Here is a 27,565-nt window from a genome sequence, read left to right on the forward strand (position 1 = left end):
ACACTGATATTCAGTAAAATGGATAAAAAAGAATGTCTCACGAATATGTCTTATCTCCAACCAAGCAAATTACATAGATGTTCATGCCAGGTATGTTGCTTGGACGTGGTTCTTACATAATATTGCGAGAGGAGCTCTAAGTCGTTGATAACATTTTCCCATTTAATTAGTGTTGAAGATGCTTAATCACATCCTAGGCCTTTCATTTTATTGTGGCCTGTAACTCGCCCCACGTTCGCCCTTCAATTTGGCATCCTTTTGCATGCATGTCTTGAATTTCGAGCGGCAAATACGCGTGCAAGCTCTAGCAGCCAACTAGCTAGCTTTACCGCCTCGACCGCAAAGCCTCTGTCTTGAGACGCTGGCTGCAGTAATGGTCGGCAACCTAGTTTTCCCACAGCTCCCTAATACCCATTAAAAAAGTTCTGCCGAACAAAACAGTGACACGCTGCCAATTTACGTGGGCGAAAGGTGTCGCACACATTACGTTTCATGTAACAGGTGACTTCCTAAGATTCAGAGCCCCAGCCGAAGGCAGGAACGAAACGTAATTAAAGATATCGTTAGGCGCACGCCCAAAGATTGCACAAAGGAGAATCGCTGCGAGACCTTGCCGCCCCTTTCCCCCCAGCCAGGTTCCAGCAAGTACTACCTCACAAAAAGTGGAGTTTCTCTCCCCTCGTTCTCACAAAGATTATGACCACTCTTTTCCTTTTTTTTCTTTCTTCATTCCTTTCTTCTTTTGCGCCTATGACATTCCTGCTCTTTGCTTTCCTTCAATGCCGCATATAGCTGACAAAAGGAAGCGCATCGCGGGCGTGCCAAGGGTGCCTCATTTTGTCGCAAGCAGCCGCGCTTCCTTACACTCATTCCACTCTGAGGGCTGGAATTCCGCACTCGATCAGAGTCATACTTGGGAAGTATAGACCTGGAAACAAGGAAGAAGGGGTGGGCACCTGCGCTTGCAGGCGTGGCCGATAGAAGCACGCGTGAAAAATAAATTTCGCGCTGACCTCAGGCACTGACAACCAGGAAGGGGAGGCACGCGAGGGGGCGGCTTGGCAGCTCACATTTTTCTTTGATCTCTGTCGCCTTGCTCTCGTTTACTTAGTACTTTTTTCTAAACTGTTGTTTTTTTCGCTTTCATTATACATCGTCCGTCTTCCACTGGCCGCTAATGTAACCGAGTCTAGGCGTTGCACTCGGGTGATCGATGAACGCTCTTCCTTATTCTACAGGCGAGCCTTACGCAAAAGTGGACTGCGCCACCCAGCCATTATTTACTCTCTCTTTTCCACGTGTGGACTCTCGCGAATGGGCACTTCTTTCGTGGAATTAAAAAAACAAAACGAAATGGCGACGCATTTATAAATTGAAGGCGTGGTTATCTCTGTGAACAAGATTTATACGAAAACTCTGAAGTTTATATTATGCTATGCCAGATATACGCTGCATTTTTCTCTTGATCACTCCTTGGTTGTGAATGCAGCAAGGACCCGCAGCGGTATCTGAGTAGCTATGGCATTGCACTGCTGAGCTGCAGTTCCCAGGGTCGTCCAAGAAACGGGGACCGCATTTTGCTGAGGACTGAATGCAAAAAAAAAGCAGTCGTGTAACTGTGCATTGATTGCACAGTAAAGAACCCCAGGAGGTCAAAATATTCCCGACTCCCGTAACACAACGTGCCTCATAATTGCATAAATGCTGCTGCTCGTTGTGAGGGCCGATGTAGCTGCATAATGTGCGGTTGAGTCAGCTGGAGCGAGCGTGAAAACGTCGTAATGTCCTCCTTCCACGTGACCGAATAAGTTGTCATGAAGTCATGACAGAGTAGCAAGAAAAGCAAAAACTGGTTGTAGAAATCTAATCTGATAAATTATTTGTGGGCGTTGCAAGGCTTCGCAGCAGTTTTACAGGGTTTAGAGGTACTTATTCCGTGGCAAATGTAAGGTCTGGGCATTAAACGCAAATAAATAAGACTGAAGAACGCCGTCTCAGTCTCCCGTTAATGCTCATCACGTCACTTAGCAAGAAGCTGCTTTACCAAAAAAAGACAGACAACTCTAATTGAGTTTCAAGCGTGGTTGAGCTCATAAAACATTGGCTCATAAAACATGCCTGTGAAATTTCGCGTACTTTTATTGTTAAAGCAATTATGCATATATTGCTAAAGCAACTAAAGCAATTGCTGAAGCGTTCTCGTTGTCCTGAGGTTTTGTAAGAAGTACAAGGGTGATAAAATCGTCGCGGCGCCCCTTATGCTGCAAGTGCGAGCGAAAGTGTGGGAGGGTGAATCGGTGATTGCGGCTGAATCTAGCGCACGCAAGGGAGGGAAGCGTGGAGGAAACGCACCATCTTCCGTCGCGCGAAGCTCCGGGGGCAGAGTAGGGAGGGGGCGCGCGCTCTACTCCGCTGTATATTGAAAAGCATCTGCCAAGGGGACACAGTTCGCTGCACGCGGTGTTTCCGCGGCTTAGTTCCCGTTGATGCGAGGCGCCGTACCAAGGTCAATTCGCTCGCTGCTGCTGCCGGGCTTCCTAGCTCCAGCGTTTTGACAGCAAGTTTCCGGCAGCAGTGGGAGACGCTGCAGCTTAGCTGAAACCAGTGGGACCAGATCTGAGCCCTCCAGCTAGCCGAAGCAGCCGCTGAGACCCAGGGGATCTAGGCTGTCTGCTAGGCGGAGGGAGGTGCGTCCGCCCCCGTGATTGTTGGAATTATTAAAAGTTGGCTCGCTCTCGCTTTCACTCTCCGCGGTCATCGAGATAGTTGTATTCATGTTTGCTTGTGGGCACGTGATGCCACGCTTGTTAATTTAGTTAGTGTGCCTATGTTTACAAGTGTACATGACCGATAAATGGCCGACTTGCCGACTGGCCGACCTATATGGCCGGCTTCGTATACCTATCAACTAATTTGCTAACGCAATCGATGCTGCGCCTTTGGGGCGAAACTGCAACTCTTCTTCTGTGATGCCAAAGTAAAAAAATTAATTGAAGCGCGGTTTTCGCGGTATGAATGTTAGTGTTAAAGAATAGCATGGTATACGACGAAGTGATTTGGTTTGCAGTAAATTATAGACAGTATGCGTAGTATACAGAGAGATTTCCACCTAGTGTATCATATATATATATATATTCACATATATCGCTTCCCACAAGGGGCAGTCTCTGTATGCTGGAGCACACGTCGAGTGGTCACCATGGTGTTAGGCATTGTGGGAAAAGCCCGAGGTAGGATAACTCGCGAAATTATAGAAGCACAAATGATTGATAGGCTTGGCGATAACTGTGTGTCTAAACTATCAATTGCCCTTTCCCGCAAAGAGTTATCGTACCTGCGCAATAGTGTGTAAGGGTTTTTTTTTTTGCAAACAGCGCATGTATGATGTACGCGCAAAAGTTGTATATATGTATGGGTCCCTTGCTCGAAATAAAGATTGTTGCAAGTTGGCGCCTGTATGTGTCACGTCTCACTTTCGTCCTTGTCTTTTTAACGCGCTATAAACCGGGGTTGTTGGAGAAATATGGGAGAGGCCTTTGCCCTGCAGTGGGCGTAACCAGGCTGATGATGATGATGATGATGATGATGATGATGATGAAACCTCACGATGTCTTACCAACAAGCCCAAATCCCTGCTTTACAATGAGAAAATCGACATCAGCGGTCGCATCTGCTAAGGGAGACATAGCTCTTGCCTCATCTGTTTAACTATTCTTGCAATGCAGGAATGTTGTTATTATGCAACCACTGAATAGTTTTCAGTGACATTTCACGTGAATAGCGTTAATTGTCTGTTTCGCCCATTTTCGTGGTGGTCTGACGTTGAGGGCCGATGCGAATGGCTTCATGCAAAGCGCACGTGCTCGCACGCAACCGGATGGTGGGCCTTGTTCGTCGCCGGACATTAGCTACTATAACAAATGAGACGCATATGCTGGCGCGCAATGGCTTTAGCGCATTTCAAGGCATATTTATTTTCGAATCTAGTTTTCTTAGCCTCTTCTTACGCAGTCTTATTTATTGAGTCTTATTCTACACACAGCTGCAAAACGTTGACAGCTGCTATGGTGGATCGCTAGAGAAGGAGAGCTCTCCACTTCTCCCGTTGCACTCTTCTGTCGCGGCTTTGGGCTAAAACTCCAGCCACCGGAGTTGTGGCTGGCACCGGTACTGAAAGCCGGCGCTCGTACCGCTGGAGACAACACAAGTGTGACGAATCGGCTAATACGTGTAAGTACATATGTTGTGGTTAACTCCTCTGTTCTCTATGGAATCCAGCTGTGTCAGAGAGCAAGACACATTTATTGATCGAAACATGCCCGGTATCACCCCGAAATGGGATCGCTCCCTAGTTCAAGAATCCTCTAGCTTCGACTGCCTTCTATACCCTGGCGACGAGTTGTCGTTGGTCTTCGAGGTCCCTGAGGGGGAACTTAGCCTCCCGCGTTTTGACTACGTGGTCTTCGTTTGCTTTTGGTGCTTGGTTCACGTTCGTTTTCTGTTGTATTTCGCGGTCTTCGTGCCACAGGCATTCCAGGAGCAAGTATGCCATGATGTCACGTACATTGCAGAGTGGGCAGAGGCAGCCGTGGAGCGTCGAGAAGACGCCGTGCAATATCGGTCCCTGAATGCAGGCGTTTCTTTATAGGCGCTTCGAATTCTGCAGTGAATTAAATTTAATTTGCCTGTGCACGCGTGACAACGTGCTTGTTGATTTGGTTAGTATGCGAATGCTTACAGGTTTACCCGGCCGATACAACTAGGATATTTACTTCGTATAGTTGTCTAATACTTCGCTATCGCAATCGATGCTTCGCCTTCAGGGCGAAACTGCAACTTCCTTCCGCACTAGAACGCCAGTATGTAGACGCATCCATAGGGGTCTTCTCGGACGAATGCACAGTTAGCGTTTTGAATGGCTTACTGGCAAATCAGTTGTGCGGAAGCCCGCAAGGTGGAAGAAAGTACATGAAATAGAAAAAGTGGCATCCACCCAAACTGTAGCACGAAGCTACAAAGGAAACCCATACAGGTTTCTCAGAAAGAAAGCCTCAAAGTCGAAGAAATATTCTTACTGGGCCGCGGTTCGAATCTGGGACCGATGCCTTTCCGGGGTGGTCCCTCTACCATCCCAGCTACACAGAAGCCTAGCTGATCGCAGAGTGAGGGCGAATGAATTTCGACAACACGAGGCGCTCAGACATTCAAATGGCAAATGAGTTCGGCGGAAGCCCGGAAGGTGGAGAAAAGTAGGTTTAAAGGAAAAATTTGCACTTTATGGGCATAGAGGCATAATCTTGTGCGCAGTCCATCAACAACAAATAAGTTGTCGAAACACAATGATGCTCGACGGGGTTTTTATTGCACGGAAAAACGTTTCTTACACTAGGACTGGCACGATTTGCCTCACAGTAAAGTTTTAATGCAGCCTGTTGTGATCGGCCTTTCAACTCTCCCGGCGAGCCTGGGGCTTCGAGCCGGAGCTGCGCCTGCTGAGCGGCCAAGGCCTCTTCAAGGGGCAGTGATGAGCTGCCCCATTTCAAGCCCTCTTCCTGGCGGTGGACGGGTTGTTGTGATCGGCCGTTCACCCCGCGACACCCTTCGGTCACGGTTCACGCGATTGTGGGGAACGAGCCGGTGGCCTCGGCGGGATGGTTCTCTACACGGATGAATTATGACCAGCGGAGGAATGCTTCGTTCATGAGAGGTTTCAGTGATTAGCAAGGACATGGCTGTCATCTGTCAGCAGCACAAACTGGTGTGTCCAAGCCAAAGACGCGCTCAGTATGACGCGGCCAGCTCGGTATGACCCGCTCACTATGACCCTCTTAGCGTATGATCGGCGTCGGTGAAAAGGGCGACTTACGATGACCGGGCCTTCAGCTCCCAGAATACGATCCGCGTCGGCGAAAAGGGACTACCGGACTCGTCGGACCTGATGTCATTGACCCCCAGGCACCGGATTGCGGGAAGTGACTAAACAAAGATCCCACACGGCATAAAAGGAGCTACCGACAGCGGGACTGATGAGTGACTACCACTTTATCAACTTTTGTGTAATTGTTTGCGTTTCTTTGTGTTTCTTTGCATTTTCTTGTACATATGTACATATATACGTGCTTGTCCAACGTCCTGCTTCTCGGACACAGCCTGCCGTTCACTTACCCCTCCACGAGGAAAGAGGATCCCACGTCCAGGATCCCACGTTGTTCTTGTGCTAACTGTGCATCTAAATACACAAGCGGGTTGTGCTGCTTGTCCGCGAGAAAGGATGTTCTATACCACCTGTCGACCAAGAAGGTCTTATAAAGAGAAACCTCTCTGTTGTCGACGCATGCGTCCGTGGCGAATTGGTTTCAATGTCAGACTTGAATGCTAGAGGTCCTGTGTTCAAAAGCTACCACTGGACAATTTCGTTAAGGTTATTTCATTATTATAACGTCTTGCTTTGTTCAAAAAGATGACTTCGTGAAGTCTCAACACCATCTGAAGCCAAATGAACCAAGTTTAGGCAAATCCATCTAATAAACATCATTCACATGGTGGCTGAATCGTCCCGCTTGCAGCTCCTGTATACACTAGCGCCACAGTTCCTTCTAGTAATTATTGTATGAAATCTGTGCTTGCAATGGTAAACTTCTTCCTTATTGGTAAACTACTTCTTTATTGGTAAACACCGTTCCAAGGTGGCGCCACAATCCCATTTGACGCGTTCGGCGTTATAGGTCATATAGGTACGAATATGTGCCTCAAGCTTGGCAAGGAAGTTTCGCTTTAAATAGACTATGGAAGAATCCACTACTACGCATGGACACGCTATACACCTGCCTCTCACGCTTCCCGGCCACTGCAGCTTATGTAACCGTAATGTTTTTCCGGAAATACTGGCGGCGAACGCTATACATAGAGGCGAGCTTTCTCGTTCTTTTTTTTTTTTTTGATGGTGTCGCAAGGGACCGAGCATCCCGCGCCGCTCTTACTAAGACGGACCTCAAACGGCAGCTCGAAAAAGAGGTTTGTGTTTTAGCTTCCGCGTAAGAGAATGCTTCCACGTATATTCAAATTGCAGTCCCACGCTATCATGTCTGTAGGCTGCGTGTAAGTCGTACTTTACGAATTTGCTGACGCATTTTACTTTGAGAAATTAAATTATTTCGACAACGCCTCTGAGCCACGCGGAGGAGTGCCTGTGTGGTTGACGGTGCGTGGTTCGGAATGATTTTTCTCGGCCGCGGACGCCGGAGTCGCATTTTCTGCGACACGGGGCCCTTAACGTTAGAGTGTTAAAATGGCACACGGTTGTCGGGAATGGTATTGTAAGAAGCGCCAGGAACGCCGTCGCCTATACATGCCAACGTGTCCCATCCGCGACCAGCAGCGCCGTTCAGGCCAGATCCAGCAGCCGCGAACACAAATTCGATGCTCACACTCGTTGCCATTGCAGCCGGTATGACGCAGCAAGCCCCAATTTTTTACGCATTCTTGATGAAATAAATGGTAATTTCGCTACCAACAAAAGAGAAACGGTGACAATAGCGAATCTGGACATTCTATTGCTGTTCCAGGTCATTTAGGTGAGCAAGCATTTCCGCGCCGTGTCGTCGTTTTTACCTTCCTTTTGTCCTTGTCTTGTGTTGCTCTGTTACGAACCTTACAATGAATTCTAACCAGCTGGCCCAACAAGCCGTCTTGAGGAAGCATTTTTATGCTTATCCACCGAATAAAACGAATATTCTGTCACTCCGTCAAGCAGGTAAGACGATTGCTTTCATGATAGGGCCCGCAGCCGCCAGCAAATTCACCTTCGTCTCTCGCTTCAACGCGAACTAAGCGGCGAGAACATATCGCTCATGGAGGTACCAGCATTCGCCACATTCTTCCCCCTCATCGCAAATCGCTTTGAAGATACGACCCATGCGATCACCCAATACGCAGACGCCACCATGGTAGAACGCACCCCGCCACCCCCCCACCCCCCTTCGGTAGGAGCCTTCCACGCCATGGGGGAAGACGGTGCGCTACTTCCCCGCTTTCCTCCCTTGCGCGAGCGCGCCTCACACAGCCGCCGCCGGGCGCTACGGTTCACCACAGTTGATAATAGACAATTCAAATTGCGTTTGTCGCCTTACGTACGTTTAAACATAAGCGCCTTTGCGGGAAGTTACGGTGTGTGTCCTTTCAAGTTTTTATGCGAAGCATATTACGAGAGCTCAACCCAGCTCCTCAGGCGCGGCGGTGTCGCCTTCAATGACCTTTGACCCCATGCCATACCACGTGACATCGTGACGTCACGACAGAGGAGAAAAGGGGCTCCAACTCGCGTTGTCGCTCGCGGCGTCGCGGCGGTATATAAGCAGCTGCGCTTGTTTCTAGGTGGCTTTGACTCAACTCTTGCAAGATGGGCTGGGTGGGAATCGAACCAGGGTCTCCGGATTGTGAGACGGAGACGCTACCACTGAGCCACGAGTACAATGCTTCAAAGCGGTACAAAAGCGCCTCTAGTGAATGCGGTGTTGCCTTACAAACGAGCTGTTTCTAAAGCTCAGGCGTGCGTCGCTTGCTCAGGCGCACATTTCGTTGCCGCGCCGAACGCTGCGTTGCTCGACGCTCACCGCGTCCAATGCGGGGCACGTAGTCGCTGCGCCGTAGCCCATTGTCTTACACCCCTTGGTGGGTCGACGGGAACGCTGTCGCGTTCCACTCTTGAAGGCGAAGCAGAGTAACGCATGAGTTGTTTCTTCGTCTAGCCGAACCAAATATAGCCAAGCAACAGCAGTTCACCAGGCTAAACAGTGGTTCAACAACTAAAATAAAGGCTAGTATGCTTCGCATCCTGGGCTTAACCTTAGCTAAGCCACAGCCATTTTTTAGTTGAACTTGCGCAAAAGTTAACGTAAAGAAAACGTTATAAAATGGCGCCGTCTCGTGCCTCGTACCAAACGTATCCAAGCCAAGGCGGTCAATTAGCAACCATTCTGCTGTTGCTATGTGTACGCGTCTCGTTAGGCGTACGAGCGCCAAAATTGCCAAACCATCTCAGAAAATGTGCGCGCTATGCACTCATAACTAAGCTTTCAGGTGAATTTAGAGAAAGCGAAAGCTCATTACAATATATACTGGCGATCAACGCGAGTGAGAGCATAGCTATCACGAGAATTCCCGCTGCAGCGGGAGCCATGGGTGCCGCCATGTTCGACAACGCTAATTCTTAGCGTCCGTAAACATTACGGACGTTAAACTTGCCAAATAACGGATTTTATCATAGCGAACGTAAACCATAGAAACGCAATAACGTTCCGAGCATGCGAGGTGAGGACGATGCTATTTCTTTACGCACGTAATGCTTTTACGTTCTATTGCAGACACTAAACTAAAGCTGTCTAATAATTCGACGCACATGGGTAAGGCGCTAAATAGCGATAACAACTTTTAATGATCCGTACGTCATCAATTCACCTTGCGCCACCATGCGAAGTAGTTAGTGCCGCCCTAGCGCTGTCGTTTATACTGGTTGGATCAAGTTTCATAAAACTGATAATAACACTGGGCTGTGTGGAGATAAACAAGTGGCAGAAGGCTTACGGATACTTAGACAACTCCCAGAGGAGTTTTTGCGTGAATGTTATTATTTATGCATCCTCTTTCTTAAGCTTCATACTTTCTTTTATTGTGTTTACCACTGACCAGATGTATTCTTTTTTCTTGCGTTTTATCACTTTCAGTGTGAGCAGGCCGCGCCTCCTGTTCTGGTGCAGCGCATGCTGAAAGCCTGTAAAGGAGAACGCGCCTTATCGTGTGTCACCGGCGAGGCTTCTTTTCGGAAGGGGTCTTTCTGCCCAAGAGTAAATGAGTTTACATCCAATGGCTTTAGTTCGCCCGTTTGTCAGGGACATTAAGTGCTCCGTTTTGGAGGCTTCGCAGAACTGTTTCTGGGCTGAATTCTACAGGTCGAATCGAGGCGAGTCTTGGGTGTAGTTTTCGAAACAGGCGACGTTTCTAATAGCACTTGGGTAGAAGCTTTTCAGAAAGAAAGTAATGTAACAACGTAAGCTAATTATTTTAATTTTATAATATGATAGTTTAATGTATCATATATATTATAATATATTATAGTTCATTGTTATAATAATTAGTTAATATTATGTAATATATGATATAGGAGGTCTCATTGCAGTCTTTGACTTCGGAACCTCCTTCTGTGTGTTAACATCTTGTAATATTTCTAATAATCACAATAAAACCGGTTCTGATTATGATTCACAATATACGGCAGATGCTGTAGTTGCAAAAACTGCAGGTGTGTGCACAAACATTTTACGCTGCCCACGCGCCTCTAGTACGAAGTAATATCGCGAAAGACCTCAAAAGAGCCATAGGAGATTCTCTATGGGTACGTCAACAGGCAAAAATCCTATGTTTTTATTTTATTTTATTTTTTGCAATCATCAGTGAACGGCGGTGGTATTGGCTTACTGGAAGCAACAAAATTTTCTAGAGCATTGGCGACAAAGACGCTGCTGAACTTATCAATGATCAAAAAAGTAACCTGAGAGGCGACTGTTGTTTTATTGGTGCACCATCGGGAACGATGATTTTACGAACAGAGCGCTTCCACGTAAGGTCAGGCGCCACTAGACATAAATAAGGCAACTAGTATCATTTACAGTAAGCACATTTAACGACACTGAACACAGCAAACAACTTGAAGAAACAATGCGACAGTAAATAAGCCAAGTGCTGGTGCGCCGCAGTAAGCGAAGAATAAACTAAGCAATGCAATAAAAATACATGGAGGCAATGGCACAGAAATCCATTAATAAGAGATGCAAAGGAATTTGGTTCGTTCAGCGTGGGGCACACTACCCACCCGTCAGCGTTTCACGCGCTTTGAGGTAGCATCGAGCGATCATCGTTCAAGTTGATGCAAACGCAAGACTAAGGGCACACTGCGCATTGTTAGGCGGCGCCATTTTTGGCTATTGCAAGGAGCCACGTAACTGTCATCTTGACCTCTGTTCAGGCGTTGCCTCTGAGATCGGGTGGCGCGCAATCTCGGAGGCGATGGTTAAGAGAATGAGAGAGTGGCTACGTCGGCAAGTTGAAGAAAACTTCCGCGCGAGATGAGCGCGCTGCTCGTTTGGCAGCAAACTGCGCAACCGTGTTCATAACGACAAGCTTCCTCGAACTGCGACGCTCAAATGCGTTGATTCGCAGCGCTAACCAGAAGGGACAGCTCATGTTTACAGCAAGCCGCGTCTATGGAGTCCACTAGGTTGCTACTGCAGCCGAGTTCAACATAATCGTGACATGCGTTCCTCGAACTGTAATCAACGTGACCGACAGCGCAGAAATTCTTTACACGACTTACCAGAATCAGAACCACGCCGGTGTTGCGGGAAATTGTAAACAGACTGAGGCTATGGATCTGCACGTTTACGAGATGTCCAAATCATGTAGAAGTAAGCGAGGTGCCTGAAGAGTTATCTCATCAAAAAAAAAGCATATCACACTTTTGAAGATAAACGAGCCAAACATAGGATCTAGTAAAACTAGAACGGCTCAATTGATGGCTAGCCACACTTTTCCAGAAGACTACACCGCGTGTTTTTCATAGGCAAAATTAAAAAAAAATTACCTATGGCAGATAGCACAATGCTAACCTTTCGCCTAAATTACTTGATGAATCGACCATTAATTATATGAGAAATCAAAATACCCAATTAAATAAATTAGATAATTAGCATAACGAAATTTTCATTTACTACGGCACATGCATTACAGCACGCGAGTTCGAAAGGCGTATCCCCTATAGGAATGAATTCTCTGGACTGCACTAGTTTCGAGACATTATTTTTAATGTGCCCAACGAAATGCCTTGGTGATTAAGTTACTTTTGGGCTTCTACGCATAAAACCGCGTGAGGAGCATAATATGCACAAGTAGCGCCTATTTTGTTACCACAGACGGCGCGGGAGAGTTGTGACTGTTTTCCTTGAATCCCTCGCGCCCCTACTCGCCGAGTACCATTAAGGTGACCAAAGTGGACACGATGCAGCAGTACGGGTTATAGCTAGCGCAACCAACTGTGCGAACCATATTGAAGTGATAAAATGTCTTACAGATGGTCCCATATGGATCGAGAGTCAGTTGTGCACCACCGACTGTAGTGGCTTCTCAGTATGAGCCGCGAACGCACAATTCGAAATGATCAAAGGTACGTGAGGCTGTCGGCGCCTTTCGAAAACATGTCTTATGTTGTGTGATCTCATCGATTGCGACAGCGCCACCGGTACAGAACGTGATATATAATGGTGTGTCGTTAACATCTTGCCTAGGGTGTGATAGGTGATGAAGCTTATTAATTTACGGCCTACGCCCTCCTTTATTGAGTTTATTGACCCATGGGCCTCAAACAGTGCCTTCAAGTGCAATATATATATATATATATATATGCAATATAGTGCGATATGCAATATATGCAAGTGCAATATATATATATATATATATATATATATATATATATATATATATATATATATATATATATATGTATATATATATGGGTTGGGCATGGGAGTCGTGAAGCGCATTCATTCTTAAGTAGCCGCACTCTAAAAGGGCTAAAGTCCAGCCAGGTCAGTACGATGAGGTCGGCCTTTGTGGAAAATTCTCGTATTGACATCAAACGATATTTCTGTGCTTTCAGAGGGACATTAGAAGGTGGGAAAATCAATTCAAAAATGTTTGAGATAAACCTACTTCTTCAGAGAATTTTTTCACTTCTAAACTTGCTGGACAAGGAAGTTGCCGTTTACTCTGGGCGCAAGAGAATCATAAAATACGCTGTACATAAACTTTGCACGTATAAAGACTATTTCAATGTAATTTTCAACGAATGTAACTGCGTCTCAGGAATCACATATATGCATGAACAGCGTATAGTTGTTCTGAACCACGGTAAAATGTAAGTGGTACTCTGTCAATGGCCGCTATCCTATCCGCAAGGCACAATCGTCTTCACGAAGATTCCAATTGGCCAGTTGCAGCGGCTAATTTCGCTACGCACAATTGCTTGCGCATGCTTGCACGTATTTTCTTGCTCAATTATTCGTGTAAATGTCGGCGTAGAACAAAGGCAATAAAATTTAGCACGCTGCTTGCATGACGTTTCCTTTCCAAGCTACTAAGAATACGACCATACCGTGCTTTCCGCATACGGAGAGAAAGCCTTTCGTGTAGTTTTTCATATTGTTCATTGCGAGTAGCAAGTAAAAAAAAGTGAGGCACACCCATTGCAAATCTTAGGCTCTATGTGAATAGAAATTGTCATGAAGCGGTTGGTATTTCTTTTATTGTACGGTGCTTAGGAGATGTTGTTGCCTTTAGTTGGGGCCGGCTACTCCCTTTTACATAGAGGTTTAAAAATAATGATTGCCTTAAAAGCAATAAAACTAAAAGTCAACTTCATATCATAATAACACAAAGTCCAGTCATATAGATACACTAATGCCACACTAAAACTGAAAGTCAACATGCAACACAGCAACACCAAGTCCAGTGACATTGGCGCACTAAAGTAGACACAAATTCCGGTCACTTAACTACACTAAAGCGGCTAATTATCGTTTCATACAACTGGATACGATGGCGACAATTGTCTTTATTTTCTTTTTTTACACAACGTGTAATTTCATGCAATCTTTATGTACCTCACAGATCCCAACTGTAATATCTTGCACTATTCATGTACTCGCACTATACTCTTCACAAGCTCCACGAAAATGGAACAACCTGAATTGGTGGATGCACACTGCGAGACGTCGGCAATATTTGATCATTCTCGGGGGAAGAATGGCGTGTAGAGGCGTACAGGAGAGGGATTAACGGCTTACACGTAATATACCCCTCATGTTTGTGCAATATACCCCATAGTACAGATATTTTATCATATGTGGAGCTACTATACTCCCGCGTCACGGTGGCAGATGCATTTTCTGAGGGATTGGTCAGCAATGGGCACAATAGCGGTGGCCCGAGAACAGCAGAAGCTAAATATAATCCCCTTCAAAGAAACGCGCCATATTACGTGCTATCCCATTAGCAGGTCTGTGTGTACCAGTCGCGATGTTGCACGTATAGCCGTTATCAAAACTGTGCGAGCTACTCCGCGCCTTCCCCACATATGTAATTTATATCAGCTTAACTTGAAGAACAAAGATATGAGCGACAGTGATCGTTTTATCAATGGTGCTACCCTAGTATCCTGTTCAACTTTTTGAACCAATTGGCTCAACAAGCCACTCCAGAATTTATTTATTTATTTATTTATTTATTTATTTATTTATTTATTTATTTATTTATTTATTTATTTATTTATTTATTTATTTATTTATTATCCTCAGGGCCAGGGGCATTATAGAGTGGAGTGCAACATACGGGAAAAAAAGACACGATACAGGTTTTTGTTCTGTTAATACAATGTCAGCTAAAAAGATGAGATACAAGCGGGAAGCAACAAGAATTCAATGAATTGACCGATAACAAATATACTTACATATTTGGTTAGTTACATTGCAATACACTAGTGTTTAAAACATTATGAAAGTGGGAATAGTGAGCAGTGGACGTGACTGATTCCGGAAGGTGGTTCCAATCCTGTGAGGCGCGGGGTACAAATTTTTGATGACATGTTTGCGTTAAGCTCGACCCTATTCCCACCTTTTGTGCATGGTCGAAACAAGGAGAAATGTAGGATGGAGGAAGAGTAAGTTCACTGTTCAGGGCGGGATTGTAGTATATTTAGTGGAAGAGACACAGGCGAGAAAACTTGCGGCGACACGCCAGTGACGCAAGCTATATAGAGACTCTTTCATTAAAGGGATACTGGCAGTACGACTGTAGTTTCCTAGAATAAAGCGGACAGAGAATTAAACACCATGCGCGTGCCGTCTGCATTCATTTTTGCTCATTATATATAGGGCTTTTGCTCGTCATGCATGCCTGCCTTACGGCTTTGCACAAGTGAGAGGGCAGGCTACAAGAGAGCTTAACATTATCCACTGCCCTCTCGCAGTCTGTTCCTAGATTCACTCGCAAACGCTGCCAGCAACGAAACAGGCCGTATTCGAGTGAAATGGTTTGCTATAAGGCAGAGTCTCGTTCTCGTTCCTCTGCTGTGTGTGCACCGGTGGGGGATAAGGCGGAGAGTGAGGTGGGTAGGAGGCGGGGCACCCGTCTTCTTGAAAGGGCAAACGATGTCTGGCCTTCGGACTACACGAAGACAGAGACCAACACCACTTTGGAAATTACATTTCCCCCGCTGAACGCCGTAAAACTGAAACGGCGGGGTTAAGTCAAGCAAACGGAAAGGGGACAAAAATCAGAAGGAGGCGGGCAAACGAAGCGTGCGGCACACATACACGAATAGCAAAAAATGGAGGACGCTTAAGCTTCGCCTTCAAGAGTGGGACGCGACAGCGTTCCCGTAAACCCGCCAAGGGGTATAAGACAATGCGCTACGGCACAGCGATCACTTACGATGCGCCCCGCATCGGACTTAGCGCCCACCTATCACGCGGTGAGCGTCGAGCAACGCAGCGTTCGGCGCGGCAACGAAACGTGCGCCTGAGCGAACGGAACGAACCAAAGAACTCGGTGTCTCGGAGGGGAAACGATCTACGCCAGCCAAACGTCGTGATCGGCACGGGCAGAGAGATAGATAGTAATCTAAAGAAAGGCACGGCGAAGCGTCGTCAGGGGAGAGGGAGTCCCGCGACGCGCCTGGCAGCGGTCCCAATGCGCGCGCGGCGCGCCTCCTGTCGGGGCAGCGCCGTACATTGAGAGGAGGGGGTCTTCTGTGTTTGCCGCAAGATGGCTCTGCGTGTGCGGAAAGCGCAGAAGAAATGCAGCGGAAACGCACTTCGCAACTCGTGTAATTGTGACTTCTGTACGTTACATGTTCATAATTACCGATATACACCGCAGTATAACTTTACACGGCTCGTTTCGAAGGCAACACCGCATTCACTAGAGGCGCGTTTGCACCGCTTGGAAGCATCGAACTCGTGGCTGAGTGGTAGCGTCTCCGTCTCACACTCCGGAGACCCTGGTTCGATTCCCACCGGGCCAATCTTGGAAGTTGCTTTTTATTTATGAAGCGCCTGCCGTGATTTATCGCTCACGGTCAACGCCGCAAACGCCGACACCGACGCCGACGACACCGGCTTTTCTGCGACACGAGCTCCTTAACGCTATCGCGTTAAAAAGCTGATCAATATGGCCGCCGCAGTCCCTGTTTCTCTCTCTCTTCTTCACTGCTGCGTTGCTTTGTTTTGGTTTCACTGGAGCCGATTAAACTGAGTATATCACCCTACTATGCATGTTGGAAAAAATACAGCCAAACACACCGCAAGTCGCACGGTCGTGCCCGTGTCGTGGGTACTCTTTATGCTCCGTCGCACATGACGCTAGAGGAGCATAAAGTTAGAGGAGAATAAATATTAGGCTTCGTGGGCCTAATATTTGCTATAAGGCAGAGGCTCATTACGGGGTCTGGTATTTTATATATTACGGTCTTATTGTATGTTATTGTATAATATATTACGGCCTAGTATTTTATATGTTATATATTATTTTATATACTATAATTGATGTATTCTATATCGTATATATGTTATATTTTATAAATATTACATTATTTTTTATATAATGGGGTCAAGTAATCACGCAGTATTCAGCCCAACCCTATGCCTACATACGTCAGTGCAATGTGCTTGGGGTTGACTTTGCTGCACACGAATTCGCATTGCAACGGTGATGCCTATCTTGAGCACGAATGAATCCGTATGCCGAGCGTTAAAAGACAAGAATTACTAGACGTCGTGGGCTTCAACATCGCCGGGTCTAGTGTTTAGGGTTCAGCGATGGCGCACTACAAAGTCCAACCTTATGCCTATGTATGCGTAATGCGCTTGGGGTTGACTCTGCTGTCGATAAATTAGCATAGCATACACGGTGCCTTCTTGTGCCGGAATGAATTTGGATGTCGAATTCTGGCTTAGTGCACAATCTCAACCTAAACAGACAAGCCGGCTTGTCACATATGAAGATAGTCAACTATCGCGCTAGAATGTTCGATTTCCGAATACTGGAGTTCAGCAAGTAGAATTGCCCAATAATAATAAAATATTATGTTACCAAAAATGGCATTCATTTCAAACAAAAAACCCCTAAAGTGCAAAAAAGCATTTTCAATCCCACATTACGAGCCGGATTTGGGCTAACTCAATGTTACGTGCAAAGACTATAGTCGTGCATTGCAAAGATTATAGTCGTAAGATACGTAAACTTTAATACAAATTTAGAAATGAACCAACATTCATAAGCCGGTTGCGATGCTGGAACCCTTAGCTACGGTAGTCAGGCTACAACCAGCTTCTTCTTGAGTACGTCGCAAATTAAGTAATCCAAGTACAACGAGGGGGCATCGCGAGGGGCACCCACCTGCTGGGGAGAGAATAGACCCGAGTTTAAACACCAAAGACTTCATCACGTAACAATGCCCCTAAACGGTTAATAATGCAATTGAGGGACATGGCGCGATAGGGTAGATTATGAAACCGGCTCAAGGACGTCTTTCCAAGTTACATGTTTATAATACTGGCAGAAAACTCAGCAGGATTCTCTCTCCGGTAAAATTATTTGCTCCTATATCAATGACTCCCACCAGTAGGAAATAACTCAGCTAGGAAGCTTGAAACGAAATAGAAATACAGAAGTAAGATCTCGTTCTTAATAGCGTTCTCTGGCTCTAGATTGCTCTTTTCTTTCACGAGAATAACCATGGCGAATAAATAAGCGGAAAATAGAGATGCACCACTCTGAGATGATGACCTACGTACCAGGCCGCGGGCTGAGTTTCCAGACTGGCAAAATTTATTCGGCGGCGATTTGAATACGCCGCAGTGGTGAGGCAAGACGAGCCTGCCGCGACAGCGAAACAGCCCCATTGCAGCACCGTCGTGCCGGTCGTCACTCTGCCTCCTAGTGTATAGGCGCTGTACTTTTTCTTTCAAGTAGGGCTCTTTCCCAGTCATTCTGCCTTGAACCTCCCCACCATTTCTCTTTCCCGTCCCTCCCTTATTTCCCGGTCGTTTCTCGCTTTCTCAAGTGGCGTCCCCGAGAGGCCATGTACTTCAGCAATATTTCTTTCCTACTTGTGGGTCTCCGCCGTCGAGGTTCTGGTGCTCAAGCAGAACCCCCAAGTTTACCCGAGGGAAATGACAACGAAAGGCGTTGGGAAGTCGCGGCAGCTGGGAGCTCCTGTTTGAGCGAAGCCATGCTGTGAAAGAGGGTGGCCAAGGAATAAAACAGACTGCAAGAACACGGTGCTGAAGCACTTGCAATACGCCATATGAAAAAGTCAAAGGAATAAAGAAATTGTGCACGAGCCATGCAGCGCGAATTCAGCCGCAGAAACTTTTCACGTTGAAAACTTGTCGCGGAAAGCTTAACAGAAGAAAGACAGGCCACAAACCAAATGACGTTGCTTATTCTATCGCACTTATTGTTCATTTGTTTTTCGTTTCGTTCTCGTAATTTTAAATTCACCAGTTTGTGCAGCTCCATATCCTACATATTCAGCGCCGAAGACAAGCCTGAATTTTAAACTCACGTCCAACTCCTCTCTATTTCAGAATACAGGTCCCATAACTTCTTCCTAAAGGTTAGTGTTAAGCATACTAGTATTTCCTGAAGCTGACGTCGTTGTCTTATGTTACGTCAAGATGGACTTATTTCACGCGTGTACCCGTTTTTTGTTGGAGCGGCGGGTGGATGCAACCAGCTTTCACTTATTTTACGCTTCTTGCTTTGGCGCCTCTATGTCATAGTGATGAAATCCTGCGCACAGAGCGAAATGCTTTGAATTGGAGCTTATCACATGTTAAAGATGAAAACACATTTGTAAGGAGAAATATGGAAGGATCGTATACCCCGGGGCTCCTAAACCTCTTGGGCGATGGCCCGAGCCGGTAGGATAAGTACCGGGCGGACCTCGGAGGTGCCGTCGCGGAGGACACCTTCCCACTGTTCTGTGGTGCGGGGTGCAAGAAAGATACAGGGGAGGGACGGAAAGCAAGGGGCAGTGAATTGTACCGTAAAGTGGAAGGTCGTGGGGCAAACGCCACATCTTGGTCCAGCGTCAGGTTAGCGCATGGGGTACACGATGTGCAGGAAATGGAGATTAGAAAATGTGTGGGTCTGCAATTGGGGAAGTGCGACCGCCTCCTCCTGAGTAAAAGACGTCTGTTGAGGTTGGTATAGCCGACCTTTGCATATGTAGTGCTGTGTAACCTCCGCGATACGTGAGGAAGGGGGAACTGTGCTCTGTGTTGGCCGCGTCACTGGGCGGGGCTGGTCGGAGGGTGAGTCCTCGAGGGACCGCATGCGCCCGTTCGCCATTCGCCCTCATAGCGCGACGAGCATTGTAGCGTGCACATACTCACAAACGTTCACATATATATATATATATATATATATATATATATATATATATATATATATATAATCAGTGAAGCGTTGCATCACAAGATCCATCAGTGAAACAGGGCAAGGAATAGAAGCACATAGTGAAAAATATCTGGATTTTACTAACGTTTCTGGCGGGGACCGGCCTTCCCTCTGTAAAGCGATATGTCGTTGTGATGGCGAGGGCTTTCTCTGACTCGGATGTGGTCCACCTTGCGATCCGGCTCGGAGGGCCGAATCGACCACTTGAAATCACCATTAAAGTTGTTAACCAGAAAAATGGCCCCGCTGTTCAATGGAACATGGGACAGGAGATTTCCGTAAGGAAACTGCTGAAAAAGAGGCAAGCAGTGAGAATTATTCAGACTCTTGACACGAACAAACTTTGAGTCGAAAGCGACAGTGATATTATGGAGAAAGGAAAGGAGAAAACGAAGGAAACAAGTACGCGCTGTGAAAACTGTGGAATGGCCCTGCTTGTGATATTGCATTTGATGTGGGACGTACGGGGGCTTTCTTATATGATTAAATGTGATTCTTCGTGACAGTCGGTTTCACTACAACTCTCACCGGCCACAGAAGGTGTGTTCGTGACGTTCACTTTTTCTTTGCTTTATTGGCATTGGAAAAAAAAAAGCTCCTTTCAAGCAGTACAGTGATGCCTACTTTCGCTAGAATAGAAGAAATTTTAGGGGTCTTCTGCAAAAAAAGAAAAAAAATCTATTCTTAATTTATTGCGGCCGTATATTTAGTGTGTCGATTCAACAGAACACTTAAAAAAAGTCGAATTTTGGAAACGGCTTTTCAAACATAACTCAGGAGGCAAAGGGTTAAAACAAATAAGTATATTCGCAACATTGAACATTGGTTGCCTTGCTTCACTGACACCCTCAGGATTCACAACAATATATCTTATGGTTTCACAACTACTTACTACAAGCGTTGCCCAAATGCATGCATCTGTTGTGTAACACAGCAATCATAATGCATAACTAAACGAAGCTAAAGAAACCGAGGCTAAGTTTCACTAATTCACGATCAATTAGTTTTACATTCAAGTGGCTCGAGAAACAGTACGCTGTGCCAAGAATCTTAGTCCAGCAAGTGGGGGGACTGTCATGTGCAGTGCCCCAGGGAAATGCAAGCCACATTACGACAATACGCGTTTTCCATTTTTTACTTGTGCCACATCAATTAATTCCGATTGAATCATTATAGATAAAAATTGGCGACTTCGAATTGCTCCGCAGAAGACAATACTGGTAATAAGATGACCTTCAGCACTTGTAAAATGGATGACGTAGTGCTGCAATGAACGTGCCAAAAAGAGAGGGGAGGGTGCGAAACCCTCCTTAAAGATTTCAGCGGGGTGCCGGCCACCTCGGGTCTCCTTTGACATTAAGCACATGCCGCGAGGTGCGCTGTTACTTTGGTCGCACGTGAAAGAATGGAGTGCGCGGTTTTGGGGATGCGACAAACTGTCAAGAGAACCCCGCATGCCATTGGCGAATCGGTGATTATGTAGTATACATTTCTCCGAGAAGGCTCAAGTTGTGTTGGATGGCGATGGTAATAGCTAGGATTCTGCCCAAGTCCATTGATAAAAGGGGAGAGGGGATAGAGGGGCAGCGATTGCGACCTCGTTGGTGCCGTCGACCACCACCGCTGTAAGCCTTGTGGCGTACAAGCCCTGTGCGTGTTGAGAACTCTGTTCTCCTCAAGTTTGATAAGAATGCGAGCGAAGTATCTCACTCGTGCACGCCTTCGACCAACATTTTCTTCGGGATGAATGCTACCAGGTATGGGATGCACCCGAAGCACCCTAGTGATTTTGGCCACTACAGATTGTGTACAAAATTGTCCCAGAGCTTACAAGCATATTTTGCTAAATGCGTACGAAGCTGACTAGATCTGCCACGCCAGATCTAGTCACGCTTCAATCGCGCATTCATAACTGACGTCGCTGCTCATTGGTTCGGAACCGCATTTTTTTCCCTCACCTTCTCTACCATGTAAATTGATCTTGCAGAAGCGTTTGGTACAGGTTTTATAACTTGGCTCGCAAGCATCAGGGGTCGGTAGCAGAAAGCTCGATTGACCGGTAGCAGAAACGTTCAGAACGGCGTCGCCGGTGACGTAGGCTTACAGATCGCTTGATGCAAGGGCAGACAAGCAGTGCTGAGCCTGTTCCCGTGAAACACGTACCATTGGTTGCAGGCCGCGAGGTGTCACAGCCACCCTACCGAAGGCGAAGCCGGAATCGGCAACGCAGAAGAAAAAACTGCACGAAAATTAGAGTGCGGTTGAGCTGTCGGTCGTCGATGCTGTTGCCTTGCCCAAATTTGGGACCATCTCAATAGTCCCGTAATTTAAGCGTTGTAAGCATCTGGAAGGAAGCTGGCCTCGTCTTTATTATACACATCTTCTTACTGGTAAAAAAAGTGCTCTAGCTGTTAATTTTAGCTACTAGCGAATTTAAGAACGCGAAGCAGCATTTTCTCCAGGGGTGCGTTTACGGTGCCGAAGCAAACTAAAAAAAAAAATTATTTACGCAAGAGCACCGAGGTTTAGGTCTACAATATAATATATTTGTCTAGTGCCTTTTAATACAGCTGAAGTCAATTAGTAATATGTAGAGCAATGAAACATTAATGTATTCTGGTTTAGCAAATGCTTTAGTTCACAAGCATCATCCTTTGAAAGTATTTAATGTGTGGTTCGCTAACTCTCCCAGCTTTTTCTCCGTCCTAATTTTTCGCCCAGAAGTTGCACTATCATGCATGGGACCCTTTATTGTGTGCTTTCCTGATGCCTTCGATTCAACGCATTAACCGTGACTCTTGCGCTGTGATTCGCATTGTGTAAATAGGCTAATAAATCGGAAGAACATACGCGAACCAGACTGAATTTAATGCGGAATTTGTAAGCTGCTCGTCGAGGCTTTCAAAGTAGGAGAACGCGCAAGTTTACCGAGACACGCACGAAGCCTTAGTATCGCCGTTTCTTCCTTCCTTCTTCTCAAAGCATGACAGATTCCCGGGCAGTATTTTATGGTCCATAAGATGGCGTGAATCCATTGCAATAAGGATGCTTTCTGCAGAGCTGTCGCAACCCCTGCTGATCCTTCGTTCTCTGCGCATCGCTGCTCTCCTCCCCCACCCCTCCCCCCCTGCTCCTCGATCTGGTTCTCTGAAGGAATTTAGCTTCTCAAATTCGGTTCTCTCGAACGGCTACAATACCGCAAACACTAAGTACAAAACGGACGAAAAGCAACGACGAAAATAGCATAGTTGCCAGAGCAAACAGGGGGAGACGAATTCTCTAGGCTTCACCAGGTTCCTAATGCAATCTGAGTTGTCGGGAAAAAAATACCTCTCGCAAATAAACAGATCATGGAATTCAACGATACAAAGACCGGTCTCCGCTGCCGCTCGATGGCCTCTGTCTCGTCGTTCTAGATCGGAGAGTGAATTGAAACTGGATCCAGGCTGGAGGGAAACCGATATTTTTTTTAAAGGATAGGGAAAACACGTAGATTGCTGAGGACAGCGGAGATGTGGAAGTAGTGATGGAAACGGTATACAGAAGCGAAGATGTTTCGACAAGGGCAGAAGAACAGGGCGGGGGGGTGGGGGTGGATAGGATGAATGAGGAAGCATGCAACTCAACGATAGCGCGGCCACGTGACTGGTCGCTCCGACCTCGCTTCATATGACGCAGGAGAGTGCAACACTTTCGATGAGTACATTACGAGTTCATTTGATTGCAAAGAACGCAACCACGCCAGGCACCACCACATGTTTATTTATTTATTTATTTATTTCATATACCTCACAGGCTCCAGAAGGAGTATTGCGTGAGGGGGGCGGTACAGATAACAAATGCGGAGCAAAAACATAGCTTTTGTTACATAAGTATGAACAAAAAAAGAGAATCAAATAATAAACAAAGAACACAAAGTAAACAAAGATAAAAAGCAGGAAAGGTAAACGAACAGGTGTTAGCTTTTCATTATACAGTAAAGCAAACAACCTTAGAACAAATGCTTACATAAATAAATAACAATGAAGTTAAAAGTGAAAAAACTGAACAGATACTAGTTTTTAGCTAAGTACTAGCCAAATATGCAGTGATTTTTTGTCTGAAGGTTAATGGGTCATTAATGTCAGCGAGGTTATCAGGAAGACCATTCCACAGTGCAATCGCACGTGGCAAAGCTGAGCAGTTGAATGCGTTGGTGTGACCGAAGATGCGTTGGAAACTGAGATGATTATGCAGGCGTCTAGATGTGCGGGAGGGACGAACGAGTGGTAAAGTAGATGGGCGTACATTATGCATGATTTTGTGCAGAAGACAAAGTAATGCTATATTCCTGCGCGATTCCAAAGATGAAAGCGACAACGACAGCTTGATGTTAGTTACGCTCGAAAATGGGCTATAATCTCGGGCAATGAAACGTGCAGCACGGTTTTGGATCTACTCGAGAAGATGGATTAGATATGCCTGATGAGGTGACCATATAGAAGCTGCGAATTCGAGCTGCGGTTGCACTAATGTTTGGTAGGCTATCTTTCTTGTGAGGGAAGGAGCGCTGCGAAGGTTACGTTTTAAATATCCGAGAGTGCGCGATGCTTTAGCCGTTATTTTCTCAATGTGGGATGACCATGAAAGGCTAGGTGTTAGAATAATTCCAAGGTACATGTATGAAGACGTGCGAGCGACGATACTATTGTCAAGTGAGTAACTGAAAATGGAGTAGGACTTTTTGCGAGTAAATGTCATCAGTTTGCATTTGTTAGTGTTTAGGGTCATTTGCCAATCCATACACCAGTTAGTGACACATTGAAGGTCACGTTGAAGAGCAATATGATCAGCGGGGGAGCGGATTTGACGGTAGATAACGCAGTCATCTGCGAATAGTCGAACACTGGATGTAATGTTTAATGGCAAGTCATTGATGAAAATCAGGAAGAGTAAGGGTCCAAGGACACTTCCCTGAGGTACGCCTGATGTTACGTTACTGAAAGGGGAAGAGTACTGGTCAATGACAGTGGACTGCTTTCGAAAGGACAAAAAGTTTCTTATCCAAGAAATTGTTAGGTCGTCAAGGTTTAAGCATGAGAGTTTAGAAATGAGGCGACAGTGAGCCACGCGATCAAATGCTTTAGAGAAGTCGATGAATATTGAGTCAGTCTGAGCATTGTCGTCCATATTTTGAAAAAGATCCGTAGTGAATTCAATTAGTTGTGTCTCACATGAAAGGCCTTTTCTGAATCCATGCTGATGTTTAAAAAAGAAGTTATTACATTCTAAGTGATGAACGACATTAGTAAAAATGATGTGTTCGAGTAACTTGCAGGGAACGCTGGTTAGTGATATTGGACGGTAATTACTCACATCGCTCTTGTCACCTGACTTGAAAATGGGTATGATTTTGCCAACTTTCCAATCATTCGGCAGCTCCCCTGTTGACAGTGACTGCTGAAATATATGACTAAGGATTGTACTGGAAGGGACTACTGTATTCTTTAGGATTTTCGTGTTGATGCCATCAAATCCGGAACTACTCGATAATTTGAGATTATTAATCAAAGTAGCGATTCCAGCGGCTGTTACGGTAATAGGAGTCATATATTGGTAATCAGAGTCTGCCATCTTTGGCATATTGGAAAGGTCTTCCTTTGTGAACGTGGAAAGAAAGTAGTTGTTAAATACAGATGCGCAGCGCTCTCGCGGTATGGGAAGACCAGTGCTATCCACGAGAGTGGGAGTGTCAGTGCTGTTTGAAGGAGATATCGTTTTCCAAAATTTTTTAGGATTATTTTTTATCATTGACTGAAGGTCATCGGAAAAGAATTTATGTTTTGCACGACGAAGGGAACTGCAGTAGGCTTTTTCGCAGGCTTTATGTTTATTCCACAAACCTAACGTGTTGACGCTTTTGGCTGCCCTGTATAAACGTTTCTTTTTGTTTTTTAACGCATTCAAAGTTTTATTAAACCATGGTTTGGAGCTGTTGGTGCGAAATGAGATCTGAGGTATGTATTTATTTGCTAAACCTAGTAGTTGTTCTTTAAACAGGCACCAATTTTTGTTGACTGATCGTTGAGAAAATGTTGCGATAAATGTAGATGAAAAGCTTTGTAAATCTCGGTTAATGGCATTATAGTCTGCTCTTTTATAGTCAAATATTCGTTTTGCTGTTAGATTACGTGTACATGAAGGTGTGCGAACTGTAAATTCTAATAACGAGTGGTCACTGAACCCATCAGTGATGGAAATGGTGCTAACTCGATTAGGTGCTGTTGTTAGAACAAGGTCTAAGACGTTAGTAATGCGCGTTGGTTGGAGGACTAGTTGCTCAAAAGAAAAATCAAGGATGAGCTGGACAAAGTCATTAGATGCACGCGAATTGCCTCTCAAGTTAGGCCAATCTATGTCCGGGAAATTAAAATCGCCAAGAATGAATATATCAGCTTTAGGGAATTTAGAATGAACAGCAGTAAGGCTCTCACGCAAGTTAGAAACAAAGTTATCAGTGCTGTCAGGAGGCCTGTAACACACTCCGTAAAGTGACTTTGATAGTGTCGATGTTACACAAACCCACACTATCTCAATAGCGGAGGGTATCGGTACTATAAACGAAGTGATGTGCTTCTTTATTGCCAGTAAGACACCACCTCCCCTTCGATTATGTCTGTCTCGGCGATAAATGACATAGTCCTCCGTATCAGGAAAAACTTCGCTGTCATTCACGCCGTCACAGAGCCAAGTTTCCGTTAGTGCCAAAATATCACAGTTACTATTTTCCAAGTACGATACGATTTCGGTGCGTTTAGAAATTATACTACGAATGTTAGTAAATGATAAAGCTAGGTACGAAGGCTCGGTGTGTGTATGTTGCGCAGCAGAGGGGTTGTCAGACGCGCATGTTATCGGGTTAAGTTCTAGCTATCGCGAAATTGGTACCACGGTATCGGACAGCGAGTCATACCTGTAAGTAGTGTTATCTACTCGCAGTTTGTCGAAGGTTAACTTCAACGGTACGCCCTTGGTTTTCGCGAAGGCAATGAGCTTGCGTCGGGCGATGCGTGTTTGGAGCGAAAAATCTTCGCGAACAGCGAATTCCGTGCCTTTGAATTTGTAGCCATTTTCTATTACGCTTTGTTTATCTTTAAAAAACGTAAATTTAGCAATTATTGGCCTGTTCTTCTCTCTGTTGAACTGGCCAAGGCGGTGTGCGCGTTCTATTTTGGTGGGTTCTATGGTGATGCCAAGGTGTTCACTGCACAAGTTTATAACTTTAGATTCGGATGATGGCCATGATTCGTTTCGATCATCAGGGATGCCAAAGAAGAGTAAATTACACCGCCGAAGTCTGTTTTCGGCATCCTCGCAACGCATCTCTATTGTTTTAAGCTGCCTCGAGATAGCATGGCATTCTTCAGGAGACTCGGATGATGACCTATTGCCAAAACTTTTAATCGATTCGAGATCACCCTCAACAGTCTGAAGCCTAACGGATAACTGTTTCAGTTGACCATCGACAGATGCCTGCCAACTTTTAAGGGCTCGCAGGTCATTTCGAATTTCATCTTGACCAGTTTCGATACGTCGCAACGCTTCCAAAATGGTAGCTAGGTCAACAGGACCAGGATTTGATTCGACGTCTCCAGAAAGAAGTAAGCGTACCCGACATAAGAACAAGCACAACAAGTTTTTACAGCGTTTGATAGCAAGTGGCAGCTCGCTGGGGCACGACACCACAAACTTATGACTCACCACTTCCATTGCACGTTTTCCTGGCCATTGCGTAAAGCGCAGAGCAGCAGCATGCAGCGAACAACAACGGGAACAGCTGCTGATGCGGACATTTCTCCAGCTGTACTGGTGTGACGTGGTAATGCCTATCTTTAGCTTCTAAATTTGATGGAGCAGGAGAGTAAAAAAAGAAGCTCGCTCGGCGAATAACATTGTTTTTTTAGAATCTCACTTTTCCTGGACATAGCATTCACTTTCTACAGTCTTTCTTTCTTTT

The 27,565-nt window shown here is 45.7% G+C and overlaps 1 long non-coding RNA gene across 4 annotated transcripts in view; it reads right to left on the bottom strand.

Annotated features, from left to right (window-relative positions):
* The window catches only part of LOC135918179 (uncharacterized), a 421,347-nt gene that overhangs the window by 282,000 nt on the left and 111,782 nt on the right, over positions 1-27,565 (bottom strand). For 3 of the 4 annotated variants that reach the window (XR_010569589.1, XR_010569588.1, XR_011513356.1), the window contains exon 4: positions 19,655-19,856. This is a non-coding gene — a long non-coding RNA (uncharacterized lncRNA). Of the gene's footprint in view, positions 1-19,654; positions 19,860-27,565 lie in introns of all 4 variants that reach the window. The other variant, XR_010569590.1, reaches the window with a different exon arrangement.

The sequence above is a fragment of the Dermacentor albipictus genome, chromosome 1, assembly GCF_038994185.2.
Source record: "Dermacentor albipictus isolate Rhodes 1998 colony chromosome 1, USDA_Dalb.pri_finalv2, whole genome shotgun sequence".
NCBI lineage: Eukaryota > Metazoa > Arthropoda > Arachnida > Ixodida > Ixodidae > Dermacentor > Dermacentor albipictus.